At 50.0% G+C, this 25,445-nt stretch overlaps 1 long non-coding RNA gene across 1 annotated transcript; it reads left to right on the forward strand.

Moving 5' to 3' along the window:
- The first annotated feature begins 234 nt into the window (after positions 1–234).
- Positions 235–11,303, forward strand: LOC120411254. The gene is made up of 2 exons (XR_005603637.1): positions 235–605; positions 7,263–11,303. It is a non-coding gene; the product is annotated as an uncharacterized LOC120411254 (long non-coding RNA).
- The last annotated feature ends 14,142 nt before the right edge of the window (positions 11,304–25,445 follow it).

Below are 25,445 nucleotides of genomic sequence, written 5' to 3' on the forward strand. Positions count from 1 at the left end.
GCCAAGACGAAATGAAATCAGCTGCAGGCAGGCAGGGCTGTGCGCTCGGGATGGCGCGGAGCGGCACCGCCTCTCCGGATGGGATCACAGAGGCTGTTGCATCACACGCCCTGTTGCTAATTCAAGCTTATCTAATAAAGATTCAGATAAACCAGACCAAACCAAACCAGCGAAGGCTGAAAGAAGCTAATGGGATGTGATTAGTGCTTGTCTGCCTCCGCTGCTGCTGCTATCGGCAGGACCTCACATCCGCAGCCTTGCTTAGGAGTGGGGCTGTGCAGGGAACACCATGCGCAGGGGGCGGGGAGAGACTAACGTGGTTTTAAATCTCATCTCTATAAAATAAACCCGTTAGTGGGCCGATACCCTGCTGGAATCACGGCACAGACACCCGCGATCTGCTGTTTGAGATCAGCCTCTGCTCTCCCTCCCACCACTCCCCATCCGTGCTGGCTCCAGGGGAGCTTTGCTGGGCTTGCACCAGGGTTCCAGGAGGGTTGGATCCGGCTTCTCCTCCCTCACCCCACGGGCTAATCTGTTCCGGCCAGCACATGAAACCTGAATTCCATGAATTACTGCAGGGGACTCGATGGGACGAGATGCACGTGAGTAGCTGTGCACCAACAGGAAAAAGGGGGTTGCAAGTTGCCTCTCGTGATTTACACCGACACCAGGGAAATAGATGAAGTAACCACTCATGTGGGTTCCCATTTACTCAGCTACTCTGTCTTAAAGGGGAACATGGATAATGTCACCTTTTCAGAGCGCCACAGATGAAATATGCTCACAGCATTGCATACATTATGATTTTTATGCTTACCACACTGGGAGCTTCTTCTCCTCCCATCAACTCACAGAGCAGATCCCACAAGCTGAGCCAGCTAACGAGACTATTACATTCGCAATGTGCACTGCCACCCTACATCTTCCAAACCCTCTCCAAATGGATCTGTTTGGACCCATTTTAAATATAAATATTGCTGGGTTCTGTGCTAAATGTGTACGCAATGCGTTTTACGAAACCTTTAACAAATTCTGTGCAGAAGAATATGTTTTCCCATATGGGCTGCTTAAAGAAAGGCAGATGTGAGGCAATCCAAATCCCTCATATGCTTCTCCTCCTTCTCCCTTTCCTTTTGGCAAACTAAGTCAGGCAAAGACAAATATTGTATCAAAGAGTTATGGAAATAAACATGAATGTAGCTCAAGGGCACAAGTAAGTTTCTGGAATATTTTCTCTGTGCAATTAATAGGTAGCATTGCGGGGGGAGCACGAGTACCCAAAATATGCCCGAGGAAGCTAATTTTATTGTGCAGACGGTACTCTGGGATCCGCAGAGTGAGCTGCGTTAAGCAACATTAGTCAGGATACTCTTAATAGGCTGCGGAGAAAGATGAGGAAACGTGTCAGAAGTTGAGGGAGAGCAGGTAACACCGAGCTGCAGGGAGGTTGAGCTGGGACACAGGGACAGGGCCTGCTGCAAGCCAGAGGGCAAGATGTGGGAGCCACATTAGGGACTCAGGTGTGAGGGGCTGGTCAGCCCTCTGGAGCAGGCTTCAGAAGCCTCTGGAGGTGGCACTGCCTGTCCTGGAACCCGCTCCTGGGAAGGATGCTCTGGGACAACTGCCAGCCTTGCCGTGCATTCTGCAGACGCAGGAACTCTGTGGCTGGTGAAGCGTGCACTGTGTGGGAGCTGCTCATCCTGTGCCCAGGGCCATGTAAAAACAGATGGCAGAGAATGCACCCACAGATAAATCAGTGGTGTTCTGCACTCTGTCCGTGGTCATGCCCTGGCACCCTGTTCCCATGGGATGGGCACACGGGGTCCCACAGCTGAACCCACTGCTGAAGAAAAACAGGAGGCCAAACACCAGCATCAAGCTGTATCTCACTACAAACCCCATTTCTTACAAGAAGAAAAAGAAATAAATATCTAGTTCTTCTGCCAGGTTCCTCAGTTCATTAAATAACCTGCAAACATTAAACCAGATGTTGTGTTTTATCGCTTGACTCAGATCATTATGACTTTATTTCTGATGGGCCTGGAATAAATGAAATGCAGTTATAAAGGTTATTTAACTATTAAAACAACTATTAATTAAAGTTTGCCAAGTCCTGGGGGCCCTGAGGACAAGAGGCAGCTAGGTAAATGTCAGTTATTATTTAATAAGTCCTTGTTGTTGAAATACGTGGCACGTGAGCTGCATCCCCAGCAGGAGCTGGGAGCTTGCAGATCCCTGCTATAAATATTTTGCCCAGTGTTTGCACGGCAGAGGAAAGGTGGGAGGTGATTTAGTGCCAGGGTCGATACTGCCAGGGACTGAGGGCTCAGTGAGCAGAGGAAAAGGAGCTGCAGGGCAGATGCTCAGCAGAACTCAGCTCCCCGAGGGGCTCAGGTGAGTGGGAGACAGGGAGAGGCTCGCAGGGGCCTCATTCCCTGTCCCGGGGTGAGCGGTGACATGGATGGCACAGACGATTTGCACATCGCTGCTCACTCCTGCCCTCTCCAGCCTGGGAACGCTGTGGGTCGGGGCTCTCTTGTGTTTTCTGCCTACGAAGCAATGGCCCTGGGCTGGGGCCCTGGGAGGAAGAAAGGTGGCAATAAATTGTACAACAGCAACAGCTCTGAGCTCATCCAGGATTTCCTGAAACTGCTCTAATGACACTAATTAACAGAAATAATGCTGAATAAGCTTCCAACGCATCAGAGCTTGAGGACTAAAGGACTCCACTGAGCTGGAACCTAGGGGAAAGAAATATGGAGCTGCTTTTGCACATTATCCTGTAATTAGGGCTTGCTGCAGCTCTGCCCCTGCTCCCTCCGTGACGAAGCACAGCCTGTGTCCCACTGGTGGCATGTACCAAGAGGAACAGCCACCTCACAAGTCCCTGCTTTGTACATGTGAACAAAAATAAAACAATAATTTGATTCTTTTAAGTATGAAGGAGGAGAAGAAGGGAGAGAGAAATGAATATGGAACAGACAGCCTGAGCATTAAATGGGGATGAAATGCTGCCAATGTTCTTTTAAAGACAAACCAAGAAAATGAAGGGGCTGCACTCAGCTGCCAGCGCAACAGCGATCGCTCATCAAGTCAAAGTTTCACTCTAATCACTTCAGTTGTTAAGGGGAAAAAAGTAGAGCAGTGCTGGGCTTGGAGAATTACCACTCCTTGCCATCCCCTGTCCCAGGATGCCATCAGCAGGGCTGAGCCCTTGGCTTGTGAGGAGCCTGTTTGGGGGCTAGACCACCCCAGATTTCTCGTGTGATCTCGGCTAAGTACTTTGGAATCCTCAATAATTTATTGCAAGGAGTTTCATCTTATTCAGGAAAGCATTGCTATAATTTTTATTTCTCCTGTATCTTCTCTGAGGTGTCTCAGAACTAAACACTAATGCTCAGGTGATCATGAAAACCTCCTATTTCCAGGGCTGGATTTTCCCTGCTGTACACTTTGGAGGGAACTGTATTTCTTGGCTTTCAGGCTGTGTGTGCAGGGTTTCCTCTGGCACAACTCTGTATCAGCTTTCTGAGCTGACAGGGTTAATCAGGGCACAGACATTCCTGCCAACAGCTCAGGTAATTGCCGTCTCTGTTCATCATTTTGTACTGGGCAAAGCAAACACCATCGCCAAGCCAGGCACTCGCTCACCAGCTACTGGTGGATGTCCTTAAAATTTCTCCAACTTCTTTAAACTTGCCTACTTGACACAGCTGTGTGTCATCGCAAATTCTGTTCCTCCACAGCTTATTGCTTCTCTAGATCATTAATGACTGCGTGGCACAGTCCTGGAGTGAGAGCAAATCCCAGAGGCTTGCTCCGCTTCATCGTCTCCAGCCACAATTTATCTGCTATTCTCTTTGATGCCACGGCCAGTGAAGCAGTGATGAGAGCTGTGTCCCCAAAGAGCCCTTCCTCCAGAAACAATGTGAAGAGCCATGGTCCCACACAGCCCTGCAGCGAGGCGGATGAGCAGTGGCTCTTGGAGAGCTCGGCAGCGAGGTAGGGTTTGGAGTGCAAGAAATGGCATAAGCTGGAGCCCTGCTTGCCAGGGCAGCAGGAGCAGGACTCCCCGGGAAGCCACAGGCTGGAACCTAGTGGGGAAGGAGCCCTCTTGTCCCTTCAGCAAAGGAACTTTCAAGGTTTTCCTCATAAATCCTTTCTTAGAAATTCCCTATAAATGCAACTTTGCCAATTTAGTCTTTAGCCCAAGGGAGAATCTTTTTGGTGAAAACAGAATTGACAGGCGAGCAGGAGAAGGAAATAAAAGTCCTTTCACATCTCTGTTTCTGTCTTTGGCCAAAACAGCAGCCAGCACCATGGCACAGTGACTTATTTTATTTAAACCTTATTTTCTGTCAGGAGTAACCTCCCGAGTCTCTTGCTGTAGCTCAGATTACTGACCTGCCGTGCGTGTGGCAATGTGACAGCGCTGGAGGATTTGCTGCCTCGGTGTGAAACACTGAATGTCCCCTCTCCCAGGGAGCTGCCCCTCCGTTGCTGAGACAGGCGATACGAGGTCGGTGTCAGGACTGTGTGTGCTGCAGGTACCTTCGCCAGAGATTCAATCTGGGGCTGAAAGTCACTGGAGGAAGAAGTAATTAATGCAAATCCCCAGGGCTGGATCAATGCAGATATGGAGGCTTTATAGCCTCCCTGGAAGGTAAAAGCTCTTACTGGGTTCTTATTTCAAGAGTTCATGTGGCACAAAAGATCTCAAAATGCTATAAATACCTCCCGAGGTGCTGCAGAGACCCACGATGCCATCAGCGCCACGCGGAACTGTCCACAACAGGAATTTGGACACACATGGCCTCTGCACGGGGCCTGGGATGGCGTTCAGTGCATTTATCTTGGTCTAGATAAACAGTAACAACCCAATTGTGTTTGTTCAGGGCCTCCTGCTCTGTCACTGTCTGTTAGAGCCTGGCTTCAGGTGCTGGGCAGCCAGGACCACTGAGATGGTTGGGGTAATGGCAAGCTTTCAAGTACAAGATGGTTTTTGTTTCCCAAGAGTCTGTCTGCTTTTTCCCATAATTTCATCCAATGGACAATTTTAGCTTTTCCCAGATGTTCCTAAATTTGCCCATACTTCCTTTCCAAGCCCATCACAGTTACAGCAACACAGCTGCTGCTGCCCCAGAAAGAACATGGACAGTTTGGACTTGGCCATCCTGTGGGTCAGGATTCCTCCTTGCACTCCAGCCTTCCTTCTGCAGGGATGCAGGAGGACATTAAGCCAGGAGCCAGGATGTGCACACCAGCTGCTGGGCAATGGGGTTGTCAGAAGAAGCAGCTCCCCATGGCTCACCTCAAGGATCCCCTTGTGGGATGGGGTGGGAGGTTGTGGTGCTCTCTGTGGGATCAGCACTTCACCATCTGCTCCAGAGCAGGCTGTGCACCCTGAAACCCTGCCAGCTGCCCCCTCTGTCAGAGTCAAGTGCAGTTAATGCAGGCAATCCAATCCAGCTGGGGCTGGTCAAGTTCTCCCCAGAGGTGCACAACGGCGTTACCGATGTTTTCACAGGATTTAAACTTCCAGTGCAATAGCCAGGAATAAAGTGAGCTTCGTCCGTGCATTACTGCTACCTTTTTTGCATACAATTGAATAAATTACCCTTTGTTATGAAACATTAATCCTCTTTGCTAAATGGAGTAATTCCCACCTCGGATGCGGCGGAAGGTCGGAGTGCCCTCAGAGCAGACCTGGGGGCATCCTCTCGTGCAGTGTAATGACAGATGGGGCAGGGGAGCTCCTGTGCCCAGGGGAGAGCCAGCCCATCACTGGAGGGTGAGGTGTTCCCTGGGGCATCCTCAGCTAGAGCAACTTATATGAATTTTGTATATATATATATATATATATATATATATTATGATGAATTTATGTTCCAGTCCAGCAAGAAGGGTGCCCATGTCTCCCTTTCTGTGGCACTGGCAGATTGCCCTCACACACACACACCAGGTTCCAATGCTGGCACCAGGAGGGATCCATTAGGAGGAAACTCCACAAATCTCAGTGTGATGCTACAGCTCCTGACAAAATGAAGGCAAGTATCTGGTTCAGATCTGCACTTAAAACAATCCAGAGGGCTATTAGTATTCACCCTGTGTGATCCAGATGGAGTAATAGCAGCTGTATGAATAAAATTAAAATTGGAAAGCTGAGGCTGCCTCATGCTTAGGAAGAGGCTGAAGATTGGAGCTGGCAATGGCAATGCTTCAGCAAGAGTTGGGCCCTCTCTCCAGCTTGTGTGACCAGCCCTTTGCTGTGGGAATGTCCCTCTGCTCACCACTGCAAGGTGGGCAGCGCTTGGCTGTGCTCTGAGCCTGCCATGCCAGCGTGGTCAGAGGGCTCCAGGACATGGGGGCAAGGAGCACATTCAGAGGAGGACACTTTCCTTGGCCTGCACCTCTTGGCAAAGCTCGGGAACTTTCCTGAACCTCCCCTCAGAGCAGCAGCCTGCAGGGAGCCTGGATCTGCCAGGCAGAGGGAGGGATGCAGAGGGGAGCAGGGCTGCAGTGAACCCATCAGCCTGGGGGGAGCACACGGGGAAGCAGGAATCCTCTTCGAGCAGCAAGCAGGTGAAATCCATACTGCTTTTAACCAGGCTGCAAATTTCAGGCTGTAGTTCATTAATTCAAAGAGATAGAATTGATGTCCCTCCCCTTCCCATCGATGCAGTCAAAGGGTCTCTCCATGTCTCCCAGTGCTGCCATCGTATTCCGATAGCCCCGACTGCCTCTGCAGAACTGGATCGTTGCTTCCTCCAGGGACTCTTCGGAGATGCCCGTAACAAAACCACTCACACCCCACTGGCAGCAGGCGCCGCTCCCTCTGCCTGCCTGTCTGCCCAGGAAACGGACTGGGGAGGAAGCTGCTGTGTGAGGATCCTCCACTTGGATTGCAAAGAGACGGTGGCTGTCTGATTCAAACCACCGATTTTTGCCAAGAGTCCCTAAGCACTATTATTCATGGCTGCTTATGAAACCCCTCATTAGCTGAAGAAGCTAATTGTTGTTGTTGAAAAAACGAGCAGTGAATCTCCAGGTCTGGCGTTCTGCCACTCCAGGAGCCTGGGCTTGTTTGCTGTGGGGCTCAGCCTCCTTTGCTGTTGCAGACAGGAAAATATTCCCCAACAAACCCCACCTTTTCCCCCCATACTACCAACTGTCTTTCCTTTTTCCCTGCCCAAATTTGATGCGCAGAAACATTCAGGGGTTCTAGGGGATGCCAGCCAGTACTTTTTGACTCATTTCAGAAAAATTCTGGACAGCAGCAAAGTGACCTCTACAGTGCCCATAGTGGGGAAAACGTTACCCTTCATGAGAGCATCTATGCGAGGACTCGGGACAGAGCTCCTCCACCTCCCTCTGCCCACCTGCAGGAAGAGGCATCGCTCTGGAGTCAGGAGCAGCATCAATGTGACCACCACAAACCACGCCTCCCATCCAGCTGCTGGGAGCAACGAGGCTCCAGTCAGGAGGAAATTGTTTTGCAGGTATTGTTTTGCTAACAATAGAGGTTTCTGCTTCTGAGAATGCTGTTTTGCTTAATACCTGCTTTCTGCAGAGTGGCAATGTGATGGAGTAATAGCCCTGGCACGGGTATGAGGGGTCTGGCTGGTGACAAGAGAACAGACAGCTGTATCCATCAGGAAAGAAAGAAAACAAGTGTAAAGGAAATAAGTGCTCCACGTAGGAATTCCCCGACAACATAAGGTTTTAATCTTCAGGATTAAATGGTGTTGTGATCCCTTACTGCACAATAAATGTATTTGCAGGGGGAAATGTGCCAATTTTCTTCTCTGCAAAGAGAAAAGAGAGCTGGACCTGAGCAGTGTTCCGCTTATAGGGAATAAAATGCAGGTTTGTTTTGAAAAGTTATCTGATAGAGGCAAAATGAGACCTAAATCCCATGGTGTGGCACAGAGCCCAACTGGCTGGAGCACCTGTCCCAGTTACCTGTTCTACACTTGCTTTCTGGGGACACTGGAGATCACTCAGTGGCTGCACAAACACCAAAAAATTAACTGCTGATAAGAAAGTGGCAAACCGAGTCCTAGATGATAGAGGGGCTGATCCTGCCCATGGGACAGAGGGGCAGAGCCTGCACTGCAACCCCCAGCCACTGCTGCCAGCCCCGCCATATCAACAGCCCTTGGCCCTCTGAACTGAACCCTAAAACCACCCAGTGACCCCAGACATGTAATTATTCCTTTATATTTTCCCGGGATTGTTTCCTTTGCACAGAGAGGGCCGTCACACACCGGGCACTGAGTGTTTATGCCTATGAATTATTCACGTTCTGTGGAGCCAGACATCATTATCCCCATGTGAGATAAAGGAGCGGGTGCACATCTACATGGATGAAGATATAACACTGGCTTTAAAAAGAATTACAGTTCTTGGTATTCTCCTCCCAAACAAAACCCCCAAGATGCAATGCTCTGTTTTTTCTTCCTTTGAAAGAAAAGCAGTAAATGCCAAGCCCTGCCAAGCTCCTAATGAGAGGCTGCTCTGCCCCACATCCCTGCCCAACAGCCACTAACCCCTGGCCCACCCTGGTTGCAACCCTAAGTATCCCTAGTGTGACCCACTGCACAGAAATGCAGGCCTGCAGAAGTTGGAGAGGAGCTGCTGAGGCTTCCCAGCTGCTTCTGGCTCTTTCTCTGAGCTCTACATTGATGTGCCACCTCTGTCCACATTCAGGAGCAGCCCACAAGCAGCAGCTCCTGTGTGGGTGTACAGCAGCCCCCACAACCCGACCACGAGCCATGGGCATCTGTGGCACCACGAGGAACCCCAGGGCTGACAGAGCTCCGAGCATCCCTGCAGCCCGCTGCGAGCCTACACAAACCAGCCCCAACACCTGATGTGGCGCCAGTGGCAGTGGGGGTGCAGCAAAGCAGAGCGACAGCCCTGCTGCCCAGAGCCCCCCAAAGCAGAGCTGCACGGCGGGGGGACCACAGCACCCACTGTCACCCCCACTACGGCCGCCCTCTCCAGGATCTCCACAAGCCCGGCTGTGTGTCAGGGGAGCAAAGCTTCTCTGCAAAAGGAAAAAAACCAAAACCCCTCTGAAGTGTGTGATAAACACGAGTGTAAAGGAAAGTGCTTGTTTTAAAAACTGGTAAGAAATCCTTCAGCTGCTGTCCTTCTCCACTCTCCGCAGGGGTGACGGAGGGGGCCAGTGCTCCTATTGATCTGACCCACAACACCCCGAGCGCAGCTCGTTACCGAAACAGAAAAGCAATGTTCAGCAACACAACATCTTGTTAACTCGGGAAGTTGGGGGAGCCCTCCCGCCTCCCAGCAATCATTCCAGCATCGCCTGCCTAAACAGAGCCGAATGGCACCGCTCTTAATGGGGTTATTAATAACTGTCACGTTCCACGAAGGTGAAATAATGTTCCTGCTTTCATCCATAGATTAGACTAAACCTGTGGGGAATTTTCCGAGCCCCCCATCCCCGCTTTGTGCCCCGACGCTGGTGCAGAGGAGCAGCACCGCTGACACCGTGGTCATCGGGACGGCCGAGGGCAGCTCCCCAACACCAAACCCTTGGCAAAAACATCTCCATTTTTGCTCTAAAACAAATGCACTCAGTGCTTTCTCGTAGTTACACTTTTAGACCTAAGTATAACTAAAAGCCAGAGAGAGGAGAGAGTGTTAAGAGACTGTTCAACTGCAGGCAAGAAAAATCTCAGTCCCCACGTATTAATTTAAAGTTTGAGGTTTTTACGGGGATGCTGCTGAGGCAGACACAGCTATGAGTAAATATGTCAAAATAATCTATCAAGTAGAAAGCTGGTCCCTGAGCTGTTCAATGCAAGAGGTAAATTACACAAAGATTATCATTAGATTTCCAAAACACCTTCCAAAAAAAAGGGAAAGAAAGGGAAAGGACGAGATTTGAGTATCTCTCTTAAGGCTTAGACTGTTCCCAGCCCTTTCTTGCTTTCAGAAGCAGTCATTAAATTTTGAGGCTCCCAAGCACACGAGAGCCCTGCTCTGCTGGAGCTCCTGACCAGACCAGGGGCTGCTCCCCTTCCCCTCCCTGAGTACCCTCAAGCTGGGCCAGCCCTGGCTCTGGTGGGAAGGATGCTTCCAAGCCCCAGCGTCACATGGAGCTGGAAAGACTGGATAAAATCTGCCCACCCCGCCAGAGGGCTCTGAGTCTCTTGCTGGCAGAAGGGCTAAATTAATCCATTTAATAAAGAAAAACCCTGCCTTCAGAATAAAACAAGATCCAAGATCTCTCTGAGCAGTGTTTCCCTTGAGGCTTACCAGCACTGCGTTTTCCATCACAAAAATAATGTCCTGTAAAAGACTGATTAGTCAGCTGATAATTGAGTTCTTAAATGTCAAAAACAATATGGTATGAATATTCAGCAGATCATGCCATGAAACTTACCTGTTCCATCAACAATGACTAACAGTTTCTATCCCCATTGTTCTTTTCCAGATATTATGTTAATTTGACTTTTCTGAGGTGATGAACAAGGCTCCCTTAAAACACAATCTTGCAGGTTAATGTGTAACGGGCTGCTTAAAAGAAAACAGTTTGGAAGTCGTGCTTGACTTCCATCCTTGTGCATTAGCTCCAGCTTGCAGTTCAGGGAGAGGGCCAATTGAATCAAAACTGCTCAAAGCAGACAGAGTTAATCTTTTGTCTTCTGAGAAGAAGAAAACCTGGTATGTAGATTGAAAAAAAAGAAGTCATATTTTTGTGCTGCTTGAGGTTAAATGCAGCCCAGGGGTCAAGGTCACAACACTTTTCAGACCTCATTTAATTTAAGAGGGGAAAACACGGGCTGTGTTTCCTTCAGGGCTGTATCTCTGGTTTTTAAAGGGTGGTACCAGTTATAACTCCATTCCCCACCACCCTGGGGCGCAGCCACCCTGCCAGGTTTCTACTCAGTGAACAGTACACCCGTCCAAGCCATGAGCAGCCAATTTCTCCAGGAGAATCCCGTGGGAAACGGTATCAGAGGCTTTACCACGCTCTCGGCCGTCACTGATGGAAGCCAGCATCCAGAACAGCAAATGGCAGCAAGTTTAAGGACTGAAGGATTGCATCTCTGCATCTTTCTAAGCGTGTGTTTAATTAACGCCTCATCCAAACTGTGAGCTCGGGAGCCTGGCTCTCAGTTACCCAAACCCAGATTTATGGGCTCAGTGTGGAGTGGTTAGCAAAGATATTTAAAACCAATCAGGCCCTTGGAGAGGCAGATCCAAGCAGTCCAGGCTGTGCTTATTATGCTGGAGAATATGAAAATAAAGCCATCAAGCTCACCAGACAAGTGGGTTATTTGTACTATATTTTTTAGTGATTAGTCTCTTTAATAATGCCTTTTGCCTGCAGTGGGAGAAACTCTCCATCGCGCTCTCGCACACCGTGCTGCTGATGGATGACACTCCCATGTGACCAACCAAACTCAATTTTAATGTTTCCTGGTGCCACTGAGAAGAATGAAAAGGCAATTATAATTTCCTCCAGCCTCAGTTGTTGCCAAGTGCTAAGGGGCGTGGGCTCCTTGGCTGAGGAACTTTGTGCTCGACTTCGCTGAAGATTTTAAAACACATGAGGCATCTTCAAAGATGTCAACCTTTTAGGTGAAAAAGCAAAATGGAACTTTTGGGTTTTTTCCCCCTCAGTCTCCCTGTCCCTTATATCAGTCACTGGCTGAACCTCCCATGCATCATGCACTCAGAACCTTTAGGAGAGAAGAATGTCCCACAGCTGAAGCATCTGGTTTGGGTGCTCTCCATCCCTCCCAAATTCCAGATGGACCACGGCTTTGGTTTGCGAGGCATCTGCCAGAGCTTAAGAGGACAGATCTGTCCACTGACTTTTCCACGGTACAGACTGACTGCAGGAGCCATTACTGCAAATGATATATCAAGGACCTTTTCAGAAGCTTGCTCTGGTGGGACCCAGAACCAGAGAGGACACAAGGGAGGAATCTGCTTTTTAAATGTTACTATTTTGTAAAAAATCCATCTGTAGAAATGGCACAAAAAGGACCCTGTTAAAACAGCATCAGTATTCCACCTGATAGAAGCCAGAGATTTGGGGGAATTTCTTTCAGTCTTTGAAGGTTTCCATCTCATACAAAACTCTGCGTATTGTTATGGACAATACCCTGTCACTCACATAGTTCCAGCATGTCTGGTGGGGGGCTAGAAAAAGAAGGATTTTTTTCCTCCATGGCAGGGTGAGAGAAGGTGACCTCTCCCGCATGCACCGAGTTAATCACCGTCATGCCTCTCCTTTGCTGCCCAGGCTGGTATCCCTAATTACACTAACCTATTTTTCATGAGTACAATGGGAGAGAGTTTCGAAGGATCAGCGCTCCTATGGGGAGAAATTAACCTCCTTCCCTGAGCCGGGATATAATGGTTGTTTATTCCTCCCGGTGGCACCATAACTCTCAGCAGAACAGCCGACAGAACGAGAGTAATACACGGGGCAAGCACAGGGCAGGGATCCAGCCCGCACACAACAGGTACCCAGCCAATTCCTCACCAGCCAGGCAGCGTCACCTGTTAGGAAAAAGTTCCAGCCCTCTTCCCTGAAACATGTTGCAATTACCAAAGCAATTGGAATTTTAATCAGCAATGCCACGGAAGTGTTTCTGACTCAGTCGCCTGTGTAAAAATCATGCAAATAACCCCAAAATGAAACCCTTGGGAGGATTGCGAATGGCCATCCCCGTTTAGAAGGGGAGACGAAGGGATTTCTCGGCAGCATCACTCCTCCCGCGGTGTGAGCTGGCCCTGGGGCCCCCAGAGCCATCAGAGCCCGGCAGGTGGGTGCAAGGGAAGCTGCCGGGGACAGCCCCGGCACAGAGAGGGAGGAGAAGGGGCCCGCAGTGCCGCGAGCCCCTCGCTGCATCCCCGCAGCCAGCACTGGCACCTCAGCGCAGTGTGAGCCAAGCCCCCCGCAGCATCCCGGCTCGCCGATGTTTCTGCCTGCTGGGGTTTCAGCTGGTGTATTCCTTTGGTCTGAGCGTGCCCATTGTAGCCCCTGCCCCCGTCCTTTTCCCCGCTCCCCAGCGACCAGCCGGGGGTCAGGTTCTTGTTTTTGCCTTCCCAGGGTCTGCACGCCGCCCTGCTCCTACTGCAGAAAGCAGAAAACTAGTTTAACATCTCATTTATTTCATAGAGGAGAAAGTAATTCCCTGCTGAATGATTGTCCTGAACCAACAATTCAGAAAGCAGGAATTTACAGTGCCTGCCGGAGCCGGGAGTGCATTACTGTAGTGCTGCTCCATGATGGAGCTGAAATATGTTTTTTCCCTCCTGTTAGCCTGAAGAGAAAAGCCATTAAATATGATTAAGGTTAAGAGATTGCTAAAATTACAAACAGCCGCCATTCAATTATTTTGGTCTATAAAATGCAACACAGATTGGAGTTATTTCTCCGAAATGTGTTTTTAGAAAATAACATAACACAACTAATGTGGTTTGATGTAGCAAATCAGGTTTCAGATACTCCTCGTAATGCAAAACTAAAAGGTTCATAATTTAACTCAAAGTTCGTAACTTGAAGTCATCAGGTGGCTGCTCTGTTAAAAAAGTGGGGGGCCAAAAAAAAAAATCAATCCTGCCCCAATGAATACGCCGTGGAGTTGTCTAAAGCCAGAGAGTCAATCAGTTTTAGCACCCATTAAAGCAAAGACAGAAAAATGCAACAACTTGGCATAACAGTCACACATTTTTTATGGAGAATAAATCTCCCCAACAGTTTCTGCAATTTCTAACACGGCCTGAGGTGGGTGTGAGGGACGTGCAGGGACTGGGAGACTCTGCTGGAGTGTGAGAGGATCATGGGGAGGGCTCCTGGGGTGTCACAGAGGTTGTGGGCAATGAGGAGCACCCGTTCCTCTCCACGCCACTGGTTCATGCAGTGCCAGGCTCACTGTGCCCCAAAGAAACTGCACACAATATATTTTCTGTCAGCAAGATGCAAGGAGCTGAAATAATTGGAAAGTTGGAAAAAAATGTGGATGGGGATATAGCAATGGCTAGAGACTGGTATTATTATGGTTAATAAAAGATGAGGAATTGCATTATTCTGCTGAAAGCAACACAAACCTCATGGAGTCCCTGGAGGCTGGCTCCAGAGTTGTTTCCATCAGCGAACTCGGAGCGAGCTTGGCATGGAGCCACGTGTCTGTGGTCGTGGACGGGGAGGGCAGGGCGGGAGGTGTTTCATGTGAGGGGCACTCGCGCCGTGTTGGTGGCATCGCCAGCCCCATCCCGCAGCCAAGGGAACCATCCAGCTGACCCAGCAGCACTGAGGCCTGGCAAATTCATGTCTTATGAGGATTTCTCACCCCCTAGATGCTGCTTACTTGCCTGCCAGTGTCTGCAGGATTCGCATATTCCCACTGTGGTTATCCCAATGGCCCAAAGTGACACCCAGGAAAAACATTTACTTCCACTTTTCAGAGTTTATACACAAGATCCTTCTGTAGTGGGTTGAAAAGGGTTAATGTGTGAGAAATAGATCATTTGATGAGTAACTGCATGATTAGGACCCAACGGATCGATAATTTCTTACAAATGTATAAATAATTCATTCTGCTAATGTGCTTGTAATAACCTCGCACGTACCCACTTGTGTCTCACAACAGCTACTCACCCCTTTGTCAGCCCCACATAAAGCAGTACAGGGCAGAGAAAACACAGCAGACACTCCTGATGTAGCCAGGATTCAGCTGAGCAGGCTTTTCCAGCAGAAACCTTGTGAAAAACACTGGACCTCAACACCTCGCCCTTGTGAAGATGTTGGCAAAGGGCAGCTGATGGACTCCTCAGCTGGTCAACAGCTTCTTGCCACAAATCCAAACCTTCTCCACCTTTCTGGCAAGCACTGGGGTGGTCAGAACACTCTTTCCTCACCTTTTCCACCTCTAGTCCCTCAAAAGAAGCCTTGTGGAAACACAGATGGAGAATTTCCAGTATGCTAGCCCAGCATTCCCCTTCCTGCCTGCATCGCTTGGGTGCCTGACTGTCCTTAGACCATTCTGAGGACACCCTGCACCTCCCCTCCCTTGGCTCACTCGCCAAGCAGCCACTCGGCACATGGACCAGCAGAGAACTCTCTGACAGGTAATTAGCTGCAGAAAAAAGCGAATGAAAAACAGAGCCTGAATTAATAACAACGCGCACACACGAATTTGTCTGGAGATGCACAATGAATTACTTTAATTTACCAAAAGCGCCTGGTTTATCTGCGGATGGGAACAGATACGTCTTCATTTCTGCTCATCTTTAGGAATTGCAGCAGCAGCTGGGGAGCAAGGCAAGGCTCCAGCCATTCCCATTCCCTTGCTGTGCCAGAAAGTGCAGACCCTGACACTGTCTGGCTGTACCCACAGTCACACTGAAGGTGACAGTCAGAAAGGACAGGGGCAGATGGATCCTGATAATTATTGCTATTTTGAAGAGAAAAAGGAAAAGTAAGTGCCACTACTTCAAACTAACCCTATGAACTTCAAGGGGAACACTGTGTGATGAAAAAGGGCAAAAAGAGATTAAAATAAAAGCATCAACCAGCCCCGGCACAGGAGCACTGGAGGCAAAGCCATGGGCTGGGCTGTTCCTGGGGCACGTGGCTCCTCCTCTCTTGGGAGGCAGGAGCAAGGTGGGAGCGAAGGTGAGCTTTGCGTTTTCCTTCAAGGCTCATTGCGTTGGAGTTTCAGCCTTAAAGCTGAATTTCAATTACATGACCAGTAATATTCACTTAATGAAAAGTACCATCCTCGCCCGGTGGGCTGCAGCAGGAAGGAAGGAGAGGAAAAAGAAGGATTAAGCATCACTCCTGTGGACAGGCACCTCGCCTGCCTGTGTCCCAGTGCCTCCCTCACTCCCAAGATGATGATGCAGTGCAGGGGACACTTGTCCCAGGCAGATCTTCCGGAATCTCAGTGGGGTGATATAATTTGAGGAGCTGGGCATTCAGAGTGTGTCGGCAAAATCCACCACCAGCATTGCTCTGCTGGTGGGAGGGATGGAGGGATGGATGGATGCCTCCCATCGCCGGCTGGGTACCGCTCCACTGGCAGGAGGGATGGAAATGGAGCAGCACATGGCCCATCAGGGATTGCAGAGGGGGCTGCCAGATACCCATCCCAAGCAGGGCAGGCAGCAGCACAGCATTGTTCCCAGCTCTCCTCCTTCTGCATACCCGGGGCCCACCTGGCTTACAGGGAAAAGACATTACTTTAGGATTAGGCTTCCATCTGATTCTCATCAAAGGCTCTGGTCACCACCTATTTGCTTAACACCAGACCTTTCAGGCACCATCAAAGTTAACAGGGCTTGACAGATTTGGGATTAAACACAAAAGCCAGACAAATCCATACTTTCACAGGAGGTCCCAGTGGATGCACCAGGACAGGCAGGATTAGGGGAAGAAAAAAGGGAAAAGGAAAGAGGAGAGAGAGACTCACATAGGATCTGCCTGGTGCTGCTCATGCCAGGAGCATTGCCCCTGTGCCAGCATCCTGCTCTCATCCCCAGCCAGGATGCTGTCTGCTTGTCTTGTCCACTTTTCCCAGCTTATTCCCTGGTGAAATGTACACCTGGAAAACCAAAGCCATTAGCAGCTCTGCTGAGAGCTGATGAACCTGCAGCAGCAGCTCAGGCATTCCAGGGTACAAGGTCTTGTTTATAAACCACTCTTCTCCCTTAGCCAAACAGAAGCTCAAAAGCAGCAGGTCTGATTGAATTACGTGTTTAATATTTAACAAGGGGTCAGGTTAGATAATCAAATAGTCCTTTTTGGCTGAAAATTAGTCCTGAGGTCAGTACAGAAGCTGCATAGCTTCTCCTCTGTGGCAAGGGGGGCTACTTCTTCCCATTGCAGTAGTGATCACGGAAGACTTGGGCAGGGAGCTCAGGAGAATCCCAGGAAAGACCAAGATGTTTTTAAAATACCATTAGAAAAGAAACATAAAATACACTTTATCACCTAATGAGACTTCCTTGATATTATGGAAACAAAATTCTGGAATTAACAGGTCTGCTTCTGTCACAGCTTGTTGTGCCCACCCTAGACCCCTGAGCTGGCAGATGAGCAGCCACCACTGGTTCTTGTGGGAATGGGAGCCCTCCTGACACTCCAATTCCAGCAGGGACAGCTCTGCAGAGGCACAGCCCTGGCCTCGCCAGACCACAGCCCTCCCTGGCATCATTTATCTGCAGCTGTAAACAAGCATGTCCATTCTGTGAGCAAATTGGAGTGATGGCCAGTCACCGATAGCAATTCCCAGTAATTAAATGAGAATTAATTGATTTACCAAGCAATGCACTTGCTTTATATATGGTGTTTTTATTAGCAAACCCTAGTTACTTAAGTAATTTCCAAGGCATATTTATTGGCGCTGCATAAATCTGAGTAAACAAGTAATTTTTAATTGTGAGAATAATTAAAAATGGCCACATATGTTTATTGAAGAGCACACCCTGCCAGAGCTGTGTTTGAGGAGGCTTTTTCACCCCAGTCTGGCACCCTGGGTTGTGCCACCTCCTGGTGTAGCCATCCCAGGTACCAGTTGCCCTGGGAAATCATCACCTTCTCCATCACAAAATATCATTTGTCAGATTTGTCTCCCACCAGGAGACGCCCCAGTTGGTGCAAGGACTGCTCCCATGGTGTATCCCAGCCCAGCAGGAACACTGCTGGCAGAGGAACATTCTCCTCCATCCCCCCAGTGTCCCCCACACTCCTCCTCACCTCCCCACCTTGCACAGAAAGATCCCAAAGGCTTTTTTTGGGGGGGGGTCTCATGATTAAAAAATCGTCTCTGCAACACTTTATGCATGCATCTGTTATGCTAAAATAACCCTCCTTCCTAACCATGCCCACCTGCTGTCTTTTTCAATTTTAAGTATTTCTAAGTAGCAATCAAATCAGTATAATTTGTTCTTTATCTCAGAAAAACCATTGTGAAAGAAAAATGTGACCATTATGTTACATCAGGGAAAAATACCAGCCCTTTCTTTCCAGCCTTCTCTCTGTTCTATCAGATCTCAGTCGTCATTATGCCCGTCAGATTTAATATTGCTCGAATGCTCCGAGCTTTCTTTAATCACCGCAACCTTTCTGCCGTCCCCGAGCTCCCCCCTCCCCAAGGTTAAGGCTTTTTTCCTTTCTTTTTTAATTCAGATACATAAATACGCATATTATGAATGCGTTAAGGGTTTCCAGGAGACGGCTTGCGGGGTTGTTTCGGGAGCTGGCTGCTGGCAGAGCGTTACCATCAGCTGCTATTGTGCGGGACGGAGGGGCCGGGGCTGGGAAAGGCGGGATGCGCCAGACAGGGCCACCACCCACCGGCTGCTCCGGAGGGATCAGAACAACAACCCGAGCAAATATTGATGCTATAATCAATGCTGAGATTAGGATTGACTGTCGGAACACACCCAGGTCGCTGTAAAAACATTCAGTGCTGCAGATTTCAATAAAGCCTACGGATCAGAGGGCAACGGTAAATGATTATTTATAGACTCGCGGCAGAGGCAGGGCAGAGAGGGAGCCCATTACAGTTCGGATCAATCCCTTCACGTGCCAAGGGCTGGCTGCGATGCATTGGGGCAGGCTTTGGGAAGATCTCTCTTTGATTCAAAGGATGGGGCAGCAGAACCTTTCATCCATTTTCAATCACCTGATTCCTTGCAGGCTTAGGCCCCTTTCAGTTCACTAATTACTCAAACATCTTCCCAGATCCCCCAAATGGTCTCTGGCCACCCTGACCCCCCAAAACACCTCTCTTGAGCCCAAGACTGTCATCGCTGTGCTGGAACTGAGCCCTGATCATCCCTTTTGTCCTTTGGATGAGACTTTAGAGGAGCCTCTCCATGCATTGCAGCAGCTGGGGAGCCTGCAAACACAACAGTGGCCTCTGGCAACACCTCAGCCTGTGTTATCTCCACGGACTCCTCCCGAGACACAGCCACAGGGACCGTGTTGCCGCCAGCACGGATGTGATGCTCACTGCATCCTGGCACAAGAGGCCACTGAGGAACTGGGCCTCAGAGAAGCTTGCCCTGCAGCCTGCAGACCTCAGATCAGCTTTGGCAAGAATAGTTGCTAAAAATAAATCCTCTCCTTTCCTTCCCTTTTGACTTCCCAAAAGCCAGGCTAAAAATAAGAGCTATTTGCAGGAAAATCCCCCACCGCTGAGCCTCCTTTTCCCCGTTTCTTTCCCAGGACACAACACTGTTGCTGCTAAGGGACCTGCGAGCACATCTCCAAGAGATGAGAAAAGTGGCACACAAGGTTCAGAGCATTAAACAGGCACCCAGGGCTGGGGTCAAGCATTTCTGGTGATGAGTGAGCTCCCCTTGCCAGCTCTTTAGTCCACTGAGAGATCAGCACTGACCTGCTGACCACATGCTCCAGACAGAGGGGCTGCAGGACCAGCCCTCCTGGCCAGCACCCCCCAGCCTCCACCTCCTTCCTGCTTTCCCACCCCAGCACACCCTGCACACATGCTCTCCAGCCAGCTCAGCTACACTTCACAGAGTCTAGTTTCCATAAATAAAAATTAAGCAAACACTTAACAAGCGTCATGCATATTAATACTCTCCAGGTGAAGGTTAGCATGAGCTGTGATTGTGGCAAATCCGCATTTGATTAGATTGACTTGAAAACAGGGGAGATAAACAACCCACAAAACCCTAAAAATCACTATAATTTATTCTTTTGACCTCTACGAGTTTCTCAGTTTTATACAGCTTCAGACTCCTTCCCTACTCAGGGCACTTCAAAGGAGCAGGTGGTGGCACACGAAAAGCAACTCCCCTCCCCTGGCCTCTCGAATGGCTCCCCACCTGTACACACAGCCTCTGTACAGCGACTCAGAGTGTTTGACTCAGCCAGCCTGTAAAAACCTCCTTGTGGAAATGAGAGACCTGTTACAGGTCCCTCTGCCGAGCCTGGAGTGGGACATCGAGGCTGTTGGGTGAGCAGGAGGTGTTGGGGATGGCACACCTGGCGCTCGAGTCGCCTTCTCTCACAAACTGCGGTGGGTTAGTTCTGAGCTGTGCTGCTGCTGGGAAGCCAGTGGGATGAGGCTGCCTTGGGAAGCAGTGCTTCCCCCCTGCCAGCCCCCAGATACAAACTCTCTAACAGATCTATACCTCTGCAGTAACCTTCCTACAGCCCAGGCAGCTCCGCCTGGGCCCAAGCACACATCTGGGGGAGTGCAGATGTTTTACGAGACCCCTCACGGGATGAATGAAGAAGCTCCCTGTTCCTGAGTTTTTCCCAGCACAGCAATCACTGCTTTCCCCACCCTCTAACCCAAGCCGTAAAGAACATTCCAGCTGCAGACAGAGCAACAACAGCTGCTTAACAAACCCCAGTAAAGACAATGTGGCAGGATCCAAACTGCGGCTGGAAGTTCTCCATGGGATCCCTGCTCCACTGCTGAGCAAAAGGCGCAGTTGCTGTGGAAGATGGGCCATTATTATTCATTCCTGTCCCGTTTGTGGTGACAGTGTTAATCACAGCAGTCTCTGGGAGAAGGATGCTAATGAAGATGTGATGCGGGCAGCACCGTCCGCAGCCATTTCTCAATTCATTAGCATCCTGTCACTCCGAGGGGCGACCGCAGAGACCTGTGTTCCCACCTTTCACCAAAACATGACAGGATAATAAAGCAACATTATTTTTACTGGGGAAAAGCCAAGTACATTCCTTAAGCTCAGTGTTTGTTACGGTGAGTCCCTTAAACTGGGAACAAAAAAAAGGGAGCAAAACCCCAGAACCCAACTGAGCAACAACCAACTGCCTTGCACCCCTGGCAGGGCACCCACAGGCAGGTCCAGCAGCCCCATTCCTCAGTACAAGGTGCTGCTACACCCACGGCAAGGAGCAGGGAATTGCATGGAGTGAGCCTGAAAATCTGTGTGGGTGTCCCAAGGCAGGACAGACCCTGGCAGCTGAGGGCAGGGACAGGCAGCTCCTGCAGTGCTGATGCTCTCACACCTGCACAAACTCTTTATTTGGTGGCAGGGATATGGAGAAGGGAACAGGCAGCAATGCAGAACAGGTGAAGTTCAAATCTCTGGATCTGAGGTCCAGACTGTGCTCCACCAACCAGACAATTATCCATGTCCCCTACTATTTGTGCTCCACATCACGCCAGGTGAATGGTACCCCTTTGGTAGGCCAGATTTATTCCAGCAGCTCCACATAACAAACAAGCCCATTTCACTACTGAAATCAGAGTGTGAAATCGCACCACATCCTCAGAAAGATGCAGTGTGCCATAACCAGCTTTAGGTTAGAAAACACAGTCCTTCGAGCCATCTGATGGGTGCCTGAGGTAACGTGGTAATAGATAAGGCAGATTTCTATCGTAGCTGTGAGCATCCCGCTCTGCTCTGGGCAGGCTTTCATGCTGTTTCCATCACTGTGACATCCAAACTCAACGTCTCTGCTCTGACCGTGTGTCATCTGTTACCAGCAAACATTCAGATGAGCTGTGAAGCTCATGCAAATACTCACTAAATCTGGGAGACGCAGTTTTTGCTGATATCTGTTCTCTTGACAGTGGCTCCATCATCCGATTGGGAATAACAGCAGCACAGTGTGAGCCAAGGGTAGCAGACAGCTGGCACGAAGCCTTGTAAAATATACCTTGTGCTCACCCCCAAAGCCACCTGTCTGGCTGATTTGGGATAGAGCCATAAACCAATCCAGAGGATGCATTTGCGGACACTGGGAAGAAGTCAGCCACTTTTCAGTCTGGGGCTTGTTTTCACCCTCGGCAGACAGGGAGGGGAATGAGCCACGTCTCCCTCACTGCACCAGAGACAAGGCACTCACCCTCCTCTGACAGGATCTCTTGGAGACACCGAGGGGCTGCTGCAGTTTGGGGCATGACCCAATCCCACTCGGCATGACGGGATCCTGTGGAGGGCAGACCAAGCCTGCTGGAGTAGTAACATGGGCTGGTGGGGACCTGTAGCTAGAGCATTCCAGCTAGGAAATTTAAATTACACTTTGGAAGGTGGAACGATGTGCCTGTGTTTGAATGGCAGCATCTGCTTTTAGTGAGATGCTCATGAGCAGCAAGTTTGGCAGATGCCGGTACAACAGAGCAGCCAGGAGGTCCCTGGCTGTGTCAGCTTCCTGAATCCAAAAGAAATCCCATTGCCTCCCTTCCTGTAACAGCTGAGCAGCAATCAATGCCAAGGGCCCCAGCTCTGAGGCAGGGTGAGACGAACACGTGTTGGCAGTGCCTGGACAGCACCAGAGACCTCGCACTTCTCTGATTGAATTTCACTCCTCTCCCCTGGATACCTCCTGGCTTCCCTGCCAGCCTCAGCTGCAGCACAGCATCGTCTGAGCTGTGAACACGCAGCCAGCACATCCAGCCACTGCTGCCCGAGCCCTCCCCAGGGCTCTCAGCTCTCCACAGCCGTCACTGCTTCTGATGGCAAAGTGGTTTTGTGGATGACTGGGGAAAAGTGACCAGGGCGAGGGATCGCCACCGGGAGAGGAGACAGAGATGTACAGAAGGCAAGCAGGCAACAGGAACACGTCCAGAGCCAGCCCATTTGAGGGCATGGCCATGCCAAGATTCACTTGGGGGTCCCATCCATGCATGGAGCCACCCAACAAGGACTGGAGGAAGCAACCTTCTGAAGCAGCTGACAAGGAAAACGCATTTGCCGCCCTCCCAGATGAAAGAAAATGTTCAGTGCACACTCTGACAGTACGAACCTCTCCTGATCTGATGCTCATTCCTCTTGAAAACACTCAAAAAAAGAATAAGCTTGCTCCCCATCCTCCTCTTGCAGGCTCGCACAAAGGCACCAGCTCTTCTCCATATGTCTTTTTTTTAAAAAAAGAAAGACCACGCACTTCCATTTAATTAAAAGTATCTACGTAGGAATGAGATTAATTAATTCTCCTTCTACCCAAGAGCCCTCTCATTGTGTTCGCTTAAATGAGGTTTTAAATGTTGTCTCTGTGCTGTATCTGGGCCAGTTGTCTCCAGACAACACTTGGAATGTTCTTCCAGCTTGTGCTATACCACCCTGCATCTCTTACAAGGAAATGAAGAGCACAGGGCCAGCCACTCCTTGCTTTGGAAGATGTTCCGAGTAGAGCTCAGGACACAGGTGGGCATCTCCAAGGATCTGCTCATCCTCCCAGTAGCCTGTATAGTCTGGGACACAGGCAGCCTCCACACAACACTCGAAATGCCGGGAGAGAGCTGCCAAAGCTGCACAGCCCAGCTGGAGCACAGTGGAGGGGAAGCAGCAGCTGGGACAGGACCTTGTGCCCCATACCACTGGTGCTGATGATGAGTGAGAAGCACGGAGGAAGCACCTCCACCCCCTCCCAGCACCACCAGCCCTGGCTCCAGCTCCTCTGATGCAAATCAGTAAATCAACAGCCTGGGAGATGCCACTTCCCAACCTGACACTTTCCGTAGCCACCCGCCCATTTCTCTGCACAAATACACCGAAGGATGACAGCTGACAGGAGAACTTGGCTTGAACCACCCCAAATAAAAGGAAGAGAGCAAAGCAAAGGAACAAACTCCTCAGCTTTGGAGGGGTGACCTCAAGCAATGCTGCAAGAATGGCCTTGTCTATTCTGCCTGAGGAGCAACACACGTACTCTTTGCACCCAAATTCCACCTGTTGCAGGGAAAACATCTTTCTGCTACTTGGAGCTGCCCATGATCATGGCAGGGAGCCCTGCTCTTCCCTTCCCAAATGGCTCCCCCACGTAGACCCCTGGCAAAGCACCACGTTTGCATCCCACTTTCCTGGGGCAATTTACGTTTCACCCAAATCCCCTATGATGAATCGTTATCTGAGTGCCCATGGCAAGCCTGCGGTGACTTTGCTCACTCAGATTAGCTCCTTGCGGTGCTCAGCCAGTTCATACGGATTTCTGATAAATGTTTTGACAGATTTTCCTTACTTGGGGGGAAAAACCCAAAAACCCAGGAGGGGTGGAGGGGAAGAAGAAAGAGACCCTTTGTCTGCCCATACTCCAGATAGCACTGGAGATGTGAAATACTCATTGCCTTTCAACCAGGCAGGATCAACAAGCTGGCAACCACCTCTCTACCCCCAGATAACAGATCATCTCGTTTTCCCCGGCCCTGCTCTGCCAGCAGCTCCTGGGTCTTGCTTCTTTCCTGCACCATCCCATGCTGCCTGCCCTGGAGGAGCCAGGACTCCACGGAAGGATGCTGCTCCACCTGCTCCTTCCTCTGCACCCTGAGGAGGACTGGAGGCTGCAGGTGGATCTTTAAGCCGATTTGGGATGCCCAGGCAGCACTTATCTCCTCCCAATTTATGTCTCTGCAGCAGACACTGTAAATTCAGTGGATTGCCTTAACCTTTGGTGTTGTCTCTCCCCTGTAACTCTAATCTTTTATTCATCTCAAATATGAGCAAAGATTTTCTAGATAGTAAAGTGACAATGAGACTGCTGGGTATGTCACCCTTTGGTCAGACATGGGGACTGTGGATGCTCTTGGTGCCACCTGCAGCTCCCCACCTGTGCAGGACCCCGATGCCGGATTTGGACTGGCATCAGTAAGGATGCAGGCGCCTCAGTTCCAGCTCCTGTGATATTCAAGTCTCCCCCTGGGAGATCCAGGGCTTGCAGAGAGGAGCACATAGCCTGCAGTCTGCCTGGGGATGGAAATTTCCACCATCCCTTTCATGCACCCGTTTACTCTCCGCTGGATTTTTCTGCTTGCCATTAGCCTTCAGAGCTCTGATTTGTCGGCCTGTCATTTGGACAAATGTTGACGGGCAGAAACAAGCAGGGTTTTCTTTTCCCCCCTCCCCTTTTCTCTCTTTTTCCACCTTCCACGCTCTCCACTGCCAGTGAGAACATCAAGGGAAAAGGATGAACAACTGACCCATAAAATAAATACAGGGCTTACAGTTTCTGATAGAGATTAAATATTGTAGGAGTCATGACTAGATAAAAGCCAGTGGAAGGAAAAGCCTCAGACCTCAATAGAGCATTAAATAAAAAGAAAGCAGCACATATACACACACCCAGACACAAGAAGATGTGCTGCAAGATTTATGGGGAGTTTGATAATCTGAACTGGTTTTGCTCCAAGCAGACTCACCTCAGGAATGCAGCTCAAACATGGCCCTGAGGAGGCTGAGGAGATGAGTAGAGGCAGAACATGGCTCTGCTTCACCCTATCCATGGGCTGGCAGCCTCTGTCCCCAGCCCCAGAGAGGCCCCCAGCAGCACTCCCAGTGCCGGACACAGTGACCAGTCCACATGGACCAAACAGGCTGGGGCAGACTGTGGGAGCACAGAAGTGGTGGTAGGTGATGGCAGCTCCTCCAGAGCTCGAGGGCTTCGATGGGCACATTTGGCACAATCTGCTTCTGACCCTGCCAGTCTCTGCAGGGGAAGCTGC

This window comes from Corvus cornix, chromosome 24 (genome assembly GCF_000738735.6).
Source record: "Corvus cornix cornix isolate S_Up_H32 chromosome 24, ASM73873v5, whole genome shotgun sequence".
Classification (NCBI taxonomy): domain Eukaryota; kingdom Metazoa; phylum Chordata; class Aves; order Passeriformes; family Corvidae; genus Corvus; species Corvus cornix.